The 18,013-nt window shown below is 44.2% G+C and overlaps 1 long non-coding RNA gene across 1 annotated transcript in view; it reads left to right on the forward strand.

Annotated features, from left to right (window-relative positions):
• The window catches only part of LOC112549451, a 15,746-nt gene extending 915 nt beyond the window's left edge, over positions 1-14,831 (forward strand). The window contains exons 2-3 of the long non-coding RNA XR_003092856.1: positions 11,601-11,720; positions 14,043-14,831. This is a non-coding gene — a long non-coding RNA (uncharacterized LOC112549451). The remainder of the gene's footprint in view (positions 1-11,600; positions 11,721-14,042) is intronic.
• Positions 14,832-18,013: the final 3,182 nt, after the last annotated feature.

Below are 18,013 nucleotides of genomic sequence, written 5' to 3' on the forward strand. Positions count from 1 at the left end.
CCCGCCCCCTTGCACCCCACGGGCTCCCCCGCGCGCGCACGGACGCACACACACGCACCCCGCACGGGCACGTCTCCCACTTCTGCGCCTCCCTTTGCACCCAACAGGTTCCCCACACACACACAAACACACCTCAGCACACTGAGGGGCATGTCTCCCACTTCTGCACCTCTCTTTGCATCCTAGGCGTTCCCCACACACACACACAAACACACCCCTGAGGGGCACATCTCCCACTTCTGTCCCTCCCGTCCTACCCTATGGGTCCCCCACACACACATATGCAAGAGTTATGGGCATGTCTCCCACCTAATTTCTCTCCCTTTCCACCCCATGGTTTCCTCCCCCCACACACCCCCCTGAGGGGCACGTCTCCCACTTCTGCCCCTCCCCTCTCGCCCCATGGGTTCTCCCTGCACACATACACACCCCTGAGGGGTACGTCTCCCATTTATTTCTCTCCCCCCACACACAAACACACCTCAGCAACCCTGAAGGGCGCATCTCCCACTTCCTTCCCTCCATTTCTACCCCATGGGTCCCCCCACACACATACTCACCCCTGAGGGGCACATCTCACTTTTTTCTCTCCCTTCCCACCCCATGGGTCCCCCCTGGCACACATTTTTGGAGGAAAGAGGCACACTCTGCCTTGCAGTTTCCTAGCCCTGAAAGGCTGCAAGGGAGAGAGGAGGAGTTGCGGGGGGGAGGTAGGTGGGGGGACCCAAGTCAGCCCCAGTTCACTTTCCCTTTCAGCCTCTGCTCTCTGCCGCCGTAACACAGGGCTGCCTGAAGAGCCATGGGGTGATGAGCTTTGGCCCGTTGCGGGGACACGTCAGCTGATTGCTTTGGGACAATTAAGAAAGAAAAGGGGAACGGGAGTGAAGTCATGGATTAATGACAAGGGGGACACACAGCAGAGCACACCAGCTCCCTGAATAAGTCAAGGGAGCCAGTGGACGCTGCCTGGAGATGTGAGTGGACCAGGGACAGGAAAACAGGGGTCTCCAGGGGTCCTCGTGGCCGGAGCCTCCTTCCAGGTCAGGGAGATCACTAGCTCGGCCAGGGCCTGGAGGAGGTTGACCAGGAGGTCCCAGGACTTGGAGGGGCCGTGGATGAGGAGTGCAAAAACAAAAAGGTGGGGGGAGTCATGAAGCCAGCACCTCAGCAGGAGGCTCTGGAGGAGGCGATGAAGGAGCTCCAGCCTGGCACGCTCCAGGTTGGCATGCACCAGGGTCTCCCGTTGCTCACAAAAGGGACAGGAGAGTCCATGACTGGGCAAGATAAGGACCTGCGGTCTGACCCAGTCCATGGCAGTTCTCACATTAAAGGTGACCAGACCCCATGGGGACCACACCTTGCACAGCAGGACCAGGCAGGGGAGATGCGCACCTTTATAGACTAACTAATAAGATTTAGAGAGAACACAAGCTTTCCTGAAGCCAAGTTCACTTTATCAGGTGCTGGCTGTAGCACATCTTTTTCAAGTCATGGGGGGCAGTGATTTTGAACCCAGGTGAGGCCTTGAGAGCCTTTTAAGGCACCAGGGGATGCCAAAAAATAGTAAGAACGTAAGAACTGCTGTTCACTGTCAGACCAGTATTTTCGTGCACACAGGTTCATCCAGGTGGGGTGCACTTGATTCCTGCCCCACCAAAAGTTTAAAGCCAGCAGCCTGGCAGTGGCAGCAGAGTTTCTACTCAGGCAGTGCCAAGCCAGTCACTTAAATTCATGGCTTGTTATAATCAACCAATCCCTTCAAAACTCTTCATTCCACAAGTGTGGTAATGCATCTCCTATTTTAGAGCCGTGCAGATTGTTTTTAACTCATTCCCATTCGGTTATATTTGTTTTTATTTCAATCCTAAATACAGTCCTAGGCACCTAGCAATTACTAAAGATTCTAGTTTGTTCTTAATTGGAGAAAAATATATTTTATATGTTGGTGGATAAATAGGGGGGGGGATGATGCACCTCACCACCGGCACCCCACTTTTCAAAATTCTAGATCCACCCACGTGTCCATTGCTCAGTCTCCTGTGTCATATAGTGGCAGAGAGTGGATGCTGAAAGGGAGAGTGAACTGGAGCTGACCAGGGCTTTTCCACTGTTCCTCTCTCACTTGCAGCCTCCAGCATTTAAGGTCTAAGCAGTTCTAATTCAGAGGCTGTATCCTTAACTCTCATGCTCAATAGCTACCGATGGGCCTTTCCTTCAAGAATTTGTCCAATCCCTTTCTGAATCTGCCTAAACTGTCAGCCTCCACATCTGGTGGCAAGGAGTTCCACACTTTACACCCTGTATGAAAAATTACTTCTTTGTTAGTTTTGAACTTACTTCCTATTAGTGCGGTTAGGTTTGCAAACATCTACATGGGATTCACAGGATAAGCCCAGAGATTTCCAATAGGAATCAAAACCATTCTGGCCTGTGGTAGGCTTTCAGGGTTCTTTGCAACAGAAAAACTGCACGGTTTTTTTTTTTTATAGTCATAAAATAAGTGAAAGCTAAGAGTTGGCATTTTCCAAGCAGGGCCTTGAGCCTAATGAAGGTGTACTAAGAATCCAGGGGCTGATGGCAAATGTCAAGCATATGTTTCATGTCCAAGTGCTCAGGGAAGCCATGCTGGAAGCAGTAGATTCCAGCTAGTAGTTTCAGCTGAGGGTGTGCGATCAGGTTCTCAGTAAATGTTTTCCTGCCCCTACTAATTTTGCATGATTTGGTTTGGGAAAATGATATGCACTGTTCTTTCTAAGCCTCCAGAAGCCAAGCTACCTGCTCTCCCATATGATCTGTCTGTACACCACTACTGATCCTCTGAGCTGGAAGCTGTCCTCTAACTCTGAGAAGGGCTCCGGGCAGCTCCCTTGCTATCATGGGATGCTATCTATGTCTGAACAACAAAAAAGGGCAGCAAAGGTGGTTTTAAGACACTTCTGTGCATCCTGGTATTCATTTTTTCAATTATTCAATTATTATTTAATAATTATTTTCCAACTATTTGGGTTGATCTAATAAAAGATATCAGATTCACCCAAGGAACCTTGTCTGTCCTGGTATTCATAGTATTTACATTCAGGTTACCCCTAAAACCACTGTCCTCCCCACTTCGTGAGACTCCAGACTAGTTTCCTCCATAGGAAATTGGTGTTATCAGACAGTCAGGCTTGGTTAAGATTGCTGGTGGATAAATAGGGATTATAGTAGGCAAATTATATTATGTCAGAGTTAATATTAAATGCAGACCCATTAAACAATAAAAAAACCTGGAAATGTTGAAAGTCAAATGTAATAATAGATTTTGCAGGTAGAATAGGTCACAGAGAATCTCAACAGTAGAATTTGGGGGTCGGACTCGATGATTGGGGGTCGGACTCGATGATCTATTGAGGTCCCTTCTGACCCTAACATCTATAAATCTATGAATTTACAGTTAGAAAATTCTGAGTTGAAATCAGTATGCTATACACCAAGGTAAACCGAAGATTGCAATTATCACAAAAGTAGTGCAATAAAAATACTTAAACAGTTAGGAGCCAGCTGGGTTTTAACTATTTATAGTGGAATTTTTAATATGGCAGTATTGCAAGGACACTAAGACCTTAAAGTCTAACATACTGATTCACAACATCACTGGGGGCCACAGTGCTTGCAGGTATGAAGATAAGGCCCCTGCCTCAAAAAGCTTATTGCCAAGGTCACTGATTCTCAACCCGGGTGCCGTGGCTCGAGTATCAAAATAAAACTAGAGATTTCACATAGGAATCCATAGCATTAAAAAAATGTTGATGTGTCATGGTCCGTCCAAGTTGTTTGCAACAGAAGATTGATCCTATTATTTTCCTGTAGTCTAGTAAAAAAAAAAAAAAAAAGAGTGAAAACTAAGAGCTGACATTTGCTGAGGAGTGCCTCAAGTCTATCAAGGGGTGCCTTGAGTATATCAAGGGGAGTTGAGAATCGCTGGTCTAGGTTTATAATGAGGCACAATTTATTTTACTGTGAGTGTAATTAATCACTGGGTGGGGGGGAGTTACATGAGGATATGACAGACTCACCCTTCCATTAAATCTTTAAACTAAAATATTTGTGCGTGTGTGTGTGTCTATATATAGATATATATACATACAATATATTTCTTTCTCAAATATATGCAGCAGCTGAGAAAAAAGTTACAGGCTTTTGGAACTATGTGATGAAATTCTCTGGCCTTACGAATGGAAAACTGCACACACAACCTAAGCTTGAAGGAGGCACTCTCATTTGAAACATCTTGAGATTGTTCAGATACTGTGGGAGTTATTTTCCAGACTTCTCTTAATTTTGACTCACTTTTCAGCTAAAACCAAGCGCAGTTGAATGGGTTTTTTATGTTATTCGCATCCCATGATAGCAAGGGAGCTGCCCAGAGCCATTCTCAGAGTTAGAGGACAGCTTCCAGCTCAGGGGGATCAGTAGCGGTGCACAGACAGATCATAGGGGAGAGCAGAGCAACATGACTTCTGGAGGCTTAGAAAGAACAGTGCATATCATTTTCCCAACCCATATCATGCAAAATTAGTAGGGGCAGGAAAACATTTACTGAGAACCAGTGATCACACACTCTCAGCTGAAACTGCTAGCTGGAATCCACTGCTAACAAGGTTCCAGCATGGCTTCCCTGAGCACTGTGCCATGAAACATTTTCCTTATAATCCTGCCAGCAGCACCTGGATTTTAGTGCCTAGGGTGGGGTACATAAGCCACACATTGGCAGGAGGGGCTTAATGAGGGTCTGCAGATCCAACCCTGCTATACACTGCAGTAGGTGCCAAGTATAGCAGGGTAACTAGGCTAAATAAGATGTTGTCTGACCAGACTGCTCCATCTGTGAAAGTAGCTAGGAATCAGAGGCATCCTGCTAGCTGAACAGCATCCTGGTAGATGGCACAGTTGGAGATGGGGACACTGACCTGCAGAAAGGTGACATTCTGCTGAAGATTTACAGCTGTCCCTTTCTTGAGCACATTGTTTGCTCATAGTTATGAGCTTCAATACCCTGGAGTGGGTAGAAATAGTGTCATAACTAGAGCCTAATGCTCCACTGCAGTGGCTCTGAAGAAGCATTAGAGGCAGGGAGACAGGCTGTGTTAGGCCACAAGGAGGAGTGCGTCAAGCCTATCAAGGAGGTTGATGGTGGGGTGCTGCAGAGATGAATCCAGCCCTAGTACCGTACAGAACTATCTCAGCAAGGTACTTCCTCTGACTAAAATAGTACATGCTACCACAGCCTCTGTGCCTCCGTTTTCCCAACGTGTCCTGATAGTGGCCTTCATAGCGACATACTTGCAATAAGATAGTTGCATTCATTCCCAGCAACAGAGAGGAGGCAAAACCGCAGGACCCATGCTGAGGAGAGCCGGTCTTATTCCTAGCGGGCTCTGCTGCTGCAACTCTGTCATCATTCTCCATTGCTACTCTACAGCCCTGGGGATCAGCAGCCTTGTGTCTGCTACACCTGAACAAAGCAGATGTAGAAAGGCTGAATGGGAATAACAGACTATCCAACTTCTGCCACCAGAAGAGAGGAAGTAGGAAAGCTTCTGAAGAGGAAGGTGATGCACCCGAGGCATGAAGAGTGGGATAAGAGACTTGCCCACATGAGAACTTCAGGACTTGGTCCTTAATTATCGTTAATGTGCTTCTCCCTCAACAATGACTTCAACAGCAACAGCACTTAATGAATTAGAGACAGTTAATTGGGAAAGGCACTTTTGGAAGTGATGGTGCACTTAGCAGAATGATGAAAGAAACTGATATAACACTGGGCTTGTTAATGCTTTTGGCAAAAAAACCCAACAAAAACAAAAAAACTCCACTGAATAAAACCCAATGCATCACGGGCCACATGCAGTTTTTACAGCATGAGCCACTCAGTCTTCTTGGCTTATCAGCTCTTTCTAATGAACTGCGTCTCTCTGGAAGAAAAGGCTCCATCTCATTTAACGTGATGGAGGAATAAAATCAGGACACTGCTTCTTTTTGTCCTGCAATAGGCAAGCTATTTTTGTATTTTTGTGCACATAAAATAGATATCCTCATCTGACGTTTCAAATATGTGGCATATATCTCCATCCCCAGGCTTTGCGTCCGTAGTAGCTATAGTTGTAAAGAGTTAAGTTCTGGCAGACTGATATAACTTCTAGTTGCTGCTGCTTTCTTTGAGATACCACAGCTATATGAATGTGGCAGTGAACAGCTGGTAGAGAGATAAGAACCTGTTTTTCTCATTAGGCAGTCTGAATTTCTCAGTTCATTCCTTATTCACTTTTTTTTTTTCTTGCATCAGGACAAGGTTTCCATTCCACCTTCAAACTGGTGGCAATTTTTCATTGCACCTGGATCATTGGGAATCTTTGTGGTGTTTGCTGAGTCATGCAAAACGCATCCCTTCTTTTAGCAGGTGTTATTTGTTTTTATAAATCCTTAGTAGTTAGCTCTTCAGGGTGAGGGAACAATGCTTCTACTGTGTCTGAAACCAATATTTACATATAAGCACAGCACTGAACAAACATCATTCTCAGAACTAAATTATACCGTGATAATATTGTGATTAGATCACCATAAAGAGAATTATTTTTAAAACACACACAATGAGTAGGTGAAAATAAAATTGCATAGATTTATCAGTTTGCTTATTATTATTTGGATTTACTTTTAACAATCTAATGCATAGTATGTCTCAGCCATAAGACTCAAAATGCTTTCCAAAAGTAGGTAAGGATTATTCTCCCCATCTAATAGAGAAACAGAAAAGTTATTTGATCCACCAAAAATAGTGGCTGAGCTGGGAATAAAGCAGAGATTGCTTGAGACCAAAACCCAGGTTCTGAAATACGTGTCCAATCCTGCAGACACCGAAGCACGTGTGTAATTTTCTTCACACAACTCATCCCACTGGAAACAATGCAGTTACTCTCATAATTAAGATATAAGCATTCTTCATGGTTCACATACTCATGGAAGAGTATTTCTCAAAGTTCATGAAACTACTATTCTCCTTCCTGATACAAGAACAGAAATCAAGTAAATCGCTGAAAGTCACAAATGGACTTGGTGACGAATTACAACTCTGGCACAACTAGCTCCTAGTCCTTTCATCAAACCATTAGCCCTCATCACCTTCCATTAGCCCAGCTGGGCACTGCTACATGAATAAATACAAGCATCTTGAAGAATGCCACTACATTAAATCATTACTTGAAATGCAGTAATATCTAGGAGCCCCGGTCTTGGCCTGGATGCCTCCTACCCACAAGGAGTTTATAATCTAATTATAAAACAAGAGACCACATGGAACCAGATAGACTTGGGAGCACAAGCCAATGATGAAACCATATATGTCAGCATGATTAAAAATGATCTCACCCCATCAGCTCCCTAACCACTGTCAAAGGTTTTTTGGGGGTGTCATATCAACCCTGCATTCTGTTACAGGGACTGTCCTGTGAAGAGAAAAATCTTGGCTGCAGATTCAGCAACTGCATTGCACTCAAACCTGCATGGGGCCAGGATTCATTCTTTTTCTTTATTTGTACATTCACATAAGCAGGCTTAGGGATTGGAGTAAACTAACAGTTTGCTTGTTCACTGGCTGACATCTTCCTCAAACTCAATATTGATTTAAAACAAATTATAAATCAGAAGAATATGGAAATCTGTATCTACAACAAGGAAAAAAATGTGTCAGTTTGTTCCCATCTGGAGGATATTCCAACCGCCCAGATTTCTTTTTTTCTAAGAGAACTAAATATTCGTGCTGTATTCTTCTGTTAACTCTTCCTAGGATCACTGCTTTCCATGGTGTATAGCAACATAGCAAGATGTAATAGAGCATGTTACAGAGAAAAGACACTTTGTGCTTCTTCTTGGAGACTTTACTCTGGTCCCTTCTTACAGAAAAATAATAATTCAGTGGATTATTGCCCTCTGTGTCCATTATTGCCCAGTATCCCTCCCCATGAAGGCACTTACCCAATTATGGTATCACTCTTGCTGATAACATAGACTGAGTTCTTTAAATCTATCTCAAGAAGGCACTGTTTCCAACCTTCATATCTCTTTTGGTGGCTTTAATCTGCATCCTCCCCAATTATTCAACCTCTCTTTTAACATGTGACTACCAGAACTGGTTGCAATTTTCCAGTATCAACGCCACGGTATTTTATGCAGAAATAAAAGCCACCTCTCTACTCCTACTTTAATTTAAAAAGGAACAGAGATAGGGTCTAAGATGCAACCATAGATCCTTCTGGATCATGATCTATATGTAGGAGGTGACCAGGATCTTCAATGTGTGCGCCCATGCAGAAGTATGGAGGAGTGGAGGCTGCCCAAACTTTCCACCCCACTTTTAAACCATTGAGACAGCATCCAAAGGCCAGATGAATCCAGACATTTGGTGCCTTGATGGCTGTAGTTATCTGCACATCCAGGAATTGCACCCAAGTCTCTATCACTGAATTCCAGTCTTCAAACACCCAGGGTAAAAACAGACTTATTTGAATCTAATCCACCCCGGCTTTGACCTGCATCAAAACACAGCTTGAATGGCAATGAACTCCAATTAGCCCTGATTGGAGAAAAGTGTTATCTCAGATACTTCACAGGTACTTAAGATGGCAATGGGCTTATACATCTGTGTAGCATCCCAGGATAAAAGGCTTTGTCTCAGCGAATATGAACTTTCATTTCTACCTAGGAGAAGTTTTACAATCATTTCTACTGGACCTGAAGAAGGGTGCTTGTGCCTGAAAGCTTGCAAATAAAGATTTTTTTGATTTTTTTTTGCAAAAATCTAGTTGATCTAATAAAAGAGATCATCTCTACCATGAGTTCTGATTCCTTTTGTCTCAGGGAGAAATCCAATCTCTGTTCTTAGCTTCATTTTTTAGCCTTGTATAAAGACTCCTAAGGGTCAGGAAAGCTCTTACGACATTAGGGTTTCAGACCTCTTTTAATTTCCTGAATATTTCCCCTCTCTGGGGTCCTTACTCATCACTGCAAAACATCTGAGGTACTGAGAAAAAGGAAGAAAATTGGGATTAGAGAGGAGAAACTTCAGGGCATGGCAGAGTGAAGGTGACTGACTCCCATTTTCTGCAGCACAACCGGAGCCAATACAACAGACACTGATCTGAGCAACTCTCACCCTGACATGGATGGATTAATGGACTCCAGTCCTTTTTGGCATTAGAAGAACCATAAATAAGCTCTCTGATACTCTCTGGGGCTGGGATGAATGGAACAAGATGATAAATATTCACTGGCAACTTTTAAATTGGTGCTTTGGATATTGCTATAAAGGCTAAACTATGGATACCAGTGGGAAACGGTTTGCTAAGCAGGGAGTAGATGAAAACGCTTGGACTCAAAACACACTTCCAAAGGGGTGTGGTTGGTCCACAGAAATAGCTGTTCCACGCACTGAATCAACGTTTCCTATGATTTTAGCAAAAAAAATTCAAAGATATTGGACACTGTAGAATGAAACCAGCAGCAGGAAACACAACAAAAAAGTCAGGATAGGCCATTGATTTATCCTTCCACGATCACTGTATATTTATCATCCTTGGTTGTGCGTTTTATACTTTCTATATTCCTTCTTACACTAGGGAAACAAGGACCAGGCAAAAAGAGAGGGGAAAAAAGGTCCCCTTAGGACATGTAGTCCCAAACAATTGGATAGTTTAGGCCTCAGGGGGTGGCTGTCTCATTTTATGGGAGGCACACACCCTCTTTGGAAAGCAATACACTGATAAGGAGCTGTTCCCAATTGCTAATCTTTTGCTTCAGGGTTTGATCCGGGTATGCACATCCCCTCCTAAACTTTACCGCATTAGCCATGGTACTTGAGCAGAGATGTTTACACAGATCTAGAATCATGCATCTCAGGAACCAGCAGCATCATTTACTGTCCTGCTCAAATGGCCTAGGTCTGACCCCCAAACTGACAGTGGAAAGTATATAACTAACTCCCCCCTCCTCCAGTGACCCATGTGTGTGTTGGGCTGAGAGAAGAAACAACAATCAATGCTGCTATTCAAAAGAATAAACAGACATGTGACTTGATGTTGGACAAAGTACCCCACTCCTTGCATGCATAATGGTGTTGTACACAGTGCAACCAGGGAAGTTAAAAGGACACAGCTGACCCCTCCAGGCTAAAAGCATAGCATGTAATTTATTATTGTAAATTCTCTTATGAAGGAGGGGATTCATTCCAGTCCCAACGCTTTTCTTACTGAATAAAGGAAGCAATGCGGCTCTGAAGCAAACTCTTACACGGCATGTGTATAAATTACACAAACTACCTTAGAAGGTAACCCCTTGTCTCGCTTTGCCCAACCAGCCCCAACCTCTTTCCTCCCACCACATCTGATCCATCTCCTTCCAGGTGGAGTCTTTGAGCACAGGCAAAACAAGCTCCCTTTTCTGAGGTCAGGTCTCCAGACCTGGATCTGAGCCTGGAAACCCCACCTACCTCAACCCAGTGCTATAATGGCAGGGAAAATCCTGTCCAAGGCTCAGCCTGGAGCATGCCCAGCTATGCACTCAAAAAAACCCAAGTGACTTTGCCTGATGTGTTCAGAAAAAAAGCCAACCAAACGAACAAAAAGTTGGTCTAGGAAACTCCTCATGTAAAACATTTCAGCTCAGTTACAATTTGGCAAACCCAAATCTAGCCCTGTCTATATATGTAAAAAAATGCAATGTCCATGCACTGAGACTGTGAGTACACTGTTTGCATTATTAATTCATGTGCACTCAGTCTGCTAGACAGTCAGAAGCAGCCAGATGTCTTGCAAAATGATCCCCGAATTATTTAACACACAGAAGAGCCTAGCTCTCTTGCTTGGTCTCAGTAGTATCGCCATTGTTCTCCGTAGCCTTCTATATATGCACAGTTGCCAACTCTTATGCTTTTATTGCAAGTCATCCATTTGAAAGCCCCAGTTCCTGGACTCATGTTTTTGTTTTTAAATCTCAGTTTTTAATAAATTTGTAGTTCTCCTGGAGGGCAAAGGATTGTTTAAAAATGTGACTAAACTTACCTCAATGCTTGAACACCTGAAGGCAAACAAACACAAACTAATTAAAACAAGCAAAACAAGACAAATCCTAGTTTGGCCATCCTGCAGCATAGGCAGTTTCTGAAGCATGAGTAGTTTCTATGGCCCTTTCTACAGCTGAGTTAAAAATGACTTGGTTTGGATCTTGGCACTGCTACTTCAATTAATCATGCTACAATAACTCTTCCTTTCCTCCTTTAATTCTCTACAACAGGTCATTTACACCAAGATATAAAAGTATTGGAGGCATGGGACAGAGAGGAGACTAGAAAATTTGCACTGTTCAATATCTTTTTTTTTTTAGGTTCCTCTTTCTGGAGAGTAACCCAGGGTACTACACAGCAACAGCAGCAGCAGAGCAAGCAGAAGCTGTAACAGCTATGTCATTCTGACTCTGCTTTGGCTGGTGGCTATAAAAACCTGAACTGGGGCTTGGGTCATGACCCTGGGATGCTTTACTAATGAAACTCTTCTTTGCAATTCTTTCCACAGTGTCATGGCATCACAGCCACCCCACAGTACTACATCCTAAATCATACTACTTGACCCGTGAGAGTGATCATCCTCAACCATGAGTGATCGCTGCCAACAAGTACTAAATCAAAGAGCCAGGTAAGGATTTCAGAGAAGGGGTTCCCAGTATGGAAAGTAGATCTTGGCATGGAAAGATCAAGAATTGCTGCGTTACATTGATGATCTGAAAAGGAAAGCTATGGGACACAGGTAGCATAGACCACCAAGTTATAGACCACAAAGAACAATAACAGGGATATTTTGTAATGACGAGCTTGTGTCATTATCACTTGATTTCAAGTCAAGTCATTCAGCTGGTACAGATGCCTAAAAACAGACTTACTTAAATGAGGTTCCCCAAGGACTATTCCCCAAGGTCTGGAATAGCCTGCCATCGGAGGTGGTTCAAGCACCTACTTTGAATGCCTTCAAGAGACATTGGCAGACAAGGTTTCTTGGGTGAATTTGATATCTTTTATTAGGCCAACCCAAGAGACATTTGGATGCTTATCTTGCTGGGATCCTATGACCTCAGCTGACTTCCTGCCCTTGGGGCAGGGGGCTGGACTCGATGATCTTCCAAGGTCCCTTCCAGCCCGAATGTCTATGATATCTATGAGGTTAATCTGTATTGGTGTTAGTTTAGCTGAATTCAGGATGCTATTAGTTTAGCTGAATTTAGGATGTGATCAGTACCAGTTAAGGGTTAAATGGTTTTAAATGCATTTGGACTTTTTCCTGTTTAACTAGATGTAGCCAAAATCAAACAATAACAGTCTTGCCAATTTGAAATTGCTTTTGTTCACCCAATACCACTAGTATAGACAAGGCCTTCATTAATCTCTAACAACCCTGATTAACCAGCTCAAGATGCAAAGTGCATGGAGGATGAAAGACTTGACCCAGTGCTCTCAGTGACACAGCTGATTGGTCCCCTCTCTTGCAGCAACGTGCCAACAGTAGCCAATTGCATCAGGTTCTTCCCAATTTCCCCAGGGAGTTCTATTCTAAAATGGATTATTCTTAGCTTTCATGATAAGCTGTGTCATTTTAACATCAACAACACTTTGGGCTAAATTTGTTCCTGAAAATTCTATTATAAAAGGTGAGACCAAAATCATAGCCCGTTTTTCAAAAGACACGCAAGCCGATCAGTTTGGGAAAAGGTGGGGTTTTTTCCACCACCCCCACTCTGTCCGACAAGAGTTTTGGATGAAGCGTGATGGGTGTTTTCAGTGAAAACTTTCAAAAGATTCCTGTTCAGAAACAGTCCTGTGGGTGCTTCTTGGGTTCATCCCCTGGGTTTTGTTACAGATGATATTTATTTACAAGTGACAGAAAAAAACAGGAACATTTTTTGTAAAGAGTTCAAAAATAATTCACAATGACAATATTGGTATTGATACTGCAGACCCATAAAAACCTCAGTCAGAGACCAGACTTTTATTGCCCCCTTACTGTACACACACAGGGCACAGCTACATATGCATATTAATGCCACAATAAACTCCAGTGTATATTGCACTGGAGTTTATTGCTCCCAGGATCCCTGTTTCCATGTGCACCTGAGACTGCAGCATGTTGAGCTGGGTCAGAGCAACCCCAGCTGGCGGAGGGTCCAGGGGTCAGCCTGCCAGCCCAGGGCTGCTCCAACCCAGCTCAACATGCTGCGGAGGGGCTGGCTGGGGCACAAGGGTGCTTCAGCGCAGGGCACTTTCATGCCCCAGCTAGCAATGTCAGCATCTACATATGCATAGCTGCACATGGGGAAAAAAACTCTGCAGTGAGCTAGTACTTGTATTTACAAGTAGTAACTTGCTGCAAAGTTTATTAGTTTCCAAAGGCCTAAGAGGGCCGCACATGGAGATGCCGAAACATTTACAGCACAACTAATTAGGCAACAAACGTCTCATGTAGATGCACCCACATGGTCACTTCCCACCCAAAGTCGTCATCCTGTTTATTGTTGCATTTTACCAATTTTGAAAGCAACTTATTGGGATGTCACGAAATAAGGAGTTCCTCCTTAGAAATAAGTAGCAAGGGAAGCACAAAGCTTGAGCAATAAGGATCCCTTTTTCAAGATTACCCTCCAAAAGGCCTTTTAAAGTAGCAGAAGAGAGTCAACAAAAGGGACTTCTTTCCCATGGCCTAGTGTGACTCTTCACCTGCAGACGTACAAAATAGGTGGAAAAAACACTATCAAACTAGCCTGGCAGAATGGTACTATGTTGCATCAGGACAAATGAGACTATAAAAGGCAACACCGTGGAGAATCCAGCTCAGAGATTGATAAGTAGGCTTGCCTTTACAGGGAATGATTTCCAACCCTTTTGTGAGGGATCAGCAAGGGGTTTATTCACCATTTAAATCTAATTCAGGAAAAAATCCTGATTTAACTCTCTTCCTCTCTTCTCTCAGCAGGTTGCTTTTTGATATGACAAGAACCTGCACAAGCCTGTGTCACTACCTCCAGCTACCTGAAATGAATAATTTACAAGCATTTCATTTCTAAGGCAAGAGGATTTGATAGAGAGAAAAAAAGCCCAGCCCAAAGCCTTATATGCTCCTTGAAATCTAAAAAGGTGGATTTATGTCAAACCTAGAGCTAGTTTGTGAAGGATGGCGTAGATATATTGTAAAGACTCTATTTTGAGATACCAACTAGGTGAGGGGGGTGGGAAGAACTTGCACCGCCACGAAGAAAGAAGAGCCCTTCCTCCAGCTGAATTCACTGATGGGTGAGGACGTTCTGCTCCGATACGTGCTTACAGAAAGCGTGACAAGAATGAGGCAGCTGGTGTGCTGAGCCCACTTGTCTGTCATGCCAGCCCATCACATCTCTGTATCCTTGGACTCCCATGTCTGTATCTACCCGCTGCCTCCTGTCTTTCGCTTCAGCTATGAGCTCCTCTGGGCAGGGACTGGCTTTTGACTCTGTGTTGGTCTGGTACAATGGGGTCTTGACCTGTTTCGAGGGCACCTGGGTGCTATCATGACACAAATACTGCTCTTCACTTTCAGTTACAACACTTGAGATGGAGTGGAAAGTTCAGGGTAATAGGACTAAACACCCAAACCAAATGATACACTAGTAGATATGCTGGAGGGGAGGGCTAGGATTCAGAGTGACTTAGACATATAGGAGCACTGGGCCAAAAGAAATCTCACGAGGTTCAACAAAGACAAGTGCCAAGTCCTGCACTTAGGATGGGCAGTCCCATGCACCAGTACAGTCTGGGGCTGACGGGTTGGGCACCAGCTCTGCAGAAAAGGACCTGGGGGTGACAGTGGACAATAAGATGGATATGAGCCAGCAGTGTGCCCTTGTTATGAAGAAGGCTAATGGCATACTGGGCTGCATTGGTAGGAGTGTTGCCAGTAGGTCAAGAGAAGTGATTCTTCCCTTATGTTCAGCACTGGGGAGGCCACATCTGCAGTCCTATGTCCAGTTTTGGGCCCCCCACTACAGAAAGGATGAAGACAAATTGGAGACAGTCCAGTGGAGGGCAACAAAAATGGTTCGGGTCCTGGGGCACAGGGGTAGGGAGGAGAGGCTGAGGGAACTGGGCTTATTTAGTCTGGAGAAGAGACGACTGAGAGGGGATTTGATAGCAGCCTTCATCTCCCTGCAGCGGGGTTCGAAAAAGGATGGAGCTGGACTGTACTCATTGGGGCAGACGACAGGACAAGGAGCAATGGGCTCCAGTTGCAGCAAGGGAAGTTTAGGTTAGATATTAAGAAGAATTTTCTCACTAGGAGGGTAGTAAAACACTGGAACAGGTTACCCAGAGAGGTGAGGGAATCTCCATCCTTAGAGGTTTTTAAGAGCCAGCTACACAAAACTTTGGCTGGGATGATGTAGTTGGGGCTGTCCTGCTTTGAGCAGGAGGTTGGACTAGAAGTAACCTCCTGAGGTCCTTCCCAACCCTCATTTTCTATGATTCTGTGAGTCTTTGATTCAAACTCCAAATTTTGGAAGTGGCCCTCAGAAGTAAACACAAAGCCTGAGCTCCAAGACATATTAAAGTCCAAATATCGTCATCTTAGCTATTGACCCTGAGTGAGAATGATACCGTTGCTTCTTATGTTGTCATCTACTATTACATAAATGTCTCTACAAACCTTTGGGGAATGTTAATGTAAACTGGAAGCATGACAGGTGGCCTGACCAGGTCAGTGACCCCTTATGGCATTGCCTGAAACAAATATTCACAGGCTATCTGATTTCCATTGGCAGTAATGTAATGCTGATACCAAGGCACATCCCTGACAAGATCTTAAACAGATGAATGAATAAAATAAATAAGCACACATATGGCTGAACTTCCCACTCCCTGCTTGGCGATGTAGCCTGCAAGAATGGGACAATCCAAATGTCTCGAATGGCCTGAGCTGTTTGACTTGGTCGCTTTTATGGGTATGTTGGGCAACACGAGTTCTCTGCCTCTCTGAGGAGCTGAGATGGTGAAGAAAGCAAGTTGTGGAGCTCGTGCTGCCTGCTCTCCAAGAAGCAATTGCCGGTAATATGGCAAGACAGAATAAAAGAGTACACTCTGTACTCGTGTGGGAGAGCAGAGAAAATATGCACCAGGCATTTCCATAATAAGTCATTGCATAGCAGGCTTTAACCCAAATGCAGTATGTAATACCCAGAGGATCTGTTTCTCCAACATGGTTAATCCACTTGGCACTGGTTAGCAGACAGTGACCAGAGAGAGCTAGCAGAGAATAACCAGCAAGCTCCTGCACCAGTTTCCCACCACTCCCAGCATAAGGGAGAGAGATGGCATATGGGAGGGGTGGAAGATGCTGAGCAAGCTTCCTCTGCATGTGAGCATTCACTTGCATAAGGGTCAACCACGGTATGAGTCAGAACTGCTCCTTCACAGGACAGTTATAATTGACTCCTTATCAAAGAGCTGCTACGGGCTTCACGGTGCCTCTTATTCATGGCTGTCCCTGACCAATCCAGCCTGCAACCAGACTGAAGCCAACTGAGTAATACCTGCCTACCTTTCCCTATGTCCTTTTTCTAAATTTATCCTAGGAGCAAAAAATAAAACAAAAGCTTGAGGCCTACCGAGCACGGTCCTTTCAGAGACACCTGCTAGCTGATCATACCTTATCAGCTCTGCTGTTGTGTCTGGGGCTGATGCATCTCTTCATTTTGATTTGAATGTCCCCTAACAGTGTCTTTTCATTTACAAGATGGAGATTTATTAGTAAAATATCAGGAATTCTTCCTACTGGGGAGCTAAAAATACAATAGGAGCTGTGCTCAAATTGAAGGGTCAGAAGGTGAGGAAGCGATTATATTCAACTATGAAAATGAGCTTCCCTCTAATAAAAGTAAAGGACTTGAAGCCGCCTGTTAAATAAAAACATGGGGTCCTGGACTAGTATCAGAGGACTGACACAACGCCTCGCTCGAAAGGCGTTATTGTCTACAAGTATTCAAGGTTAAAGAGCCCAAAGCAAAGCAAAGTCCAGTATTTAGCTTTAAGGTGATAATTTCTCACCAAACAGGCAACAAAAGGCGGTCTGTTTCTCTTCAACTTCTCAAGATAGTTGGGCGCAGCAGTAGTTCATGTCAGAGAGAAATTTCTCACCCTTAAAGCGTGCACTATTAGTTGTTCCACTTCTTTCTTATACCCTTTAGCATTGGCAATGCACAGGGGGTGCGTGCGGGAGCACGTGCACCCCCTGAGATTGGCCGTTTACCCCCTGGAAACACCAGCTGCGAAATCAGAAGTGCCGGCGGAAGTGCACTTCTGGTTTTGCTGCCAGTGATTTCAGCAACTAGGGGACCTGCCCCCATTCAGCGATCAGCCACTGGGGGACCTCCCCCTCCCAGTCGGTGATCTGGTGCCCCCGGAGATTTGGGAGGCACCAGTCACCCATGCCCTTTAGTCCAGCACCTTCACAGCATTCTTGTAGTTGTGTAAATCAAGAGAGAGTCCCAAGCAGTAATTGTTAGCTAAATCCCATTAATCAAACTGCTCGTTATTGGTTATCAGAAAGTTCTGATTTGAATGAATGACCTTCCTCAGTGACAAGAGGTTATCCGTTTCTACTAAGTTTGGAAGGTATCGAGAAACTGATTAACAACCAGGAAAAACACAAGGTTTGGGGGAGTGTCCTTGGAAGATCAAGGGAAACACATGGCAAAACAAGGTAAATCAGGAGGAAACAGCAAAACAAAAGTAAATCAGAAGACACCTATCCCGTATGGAGAATGTCTCTTCCTGCATATAAGCATGAGTTAAATGCAAAAGAAATATTTACCATACTAATTAATCAAGGATAGACATTTCACACAGTTACATACTAGACAACTAGGAGCCTGCTTAAAATCATCGTGACTATAGTAAGATAAGCTGCAAGTAATA

The sequence above is a fragment of the Alligator sinensis genome, unplaced genomic scaffold, assembly GCF_000455745.1.
Source record: "Alligator sinensis unplaced genomic scaffold, ASM45574v1 scaffold121_1, whole genome shotgun sequence".
NCBI lineage: Eukaryota > Metazoa > Chordata > Crocodylia > Alligatoridae > Alligator > Alligator sinensis.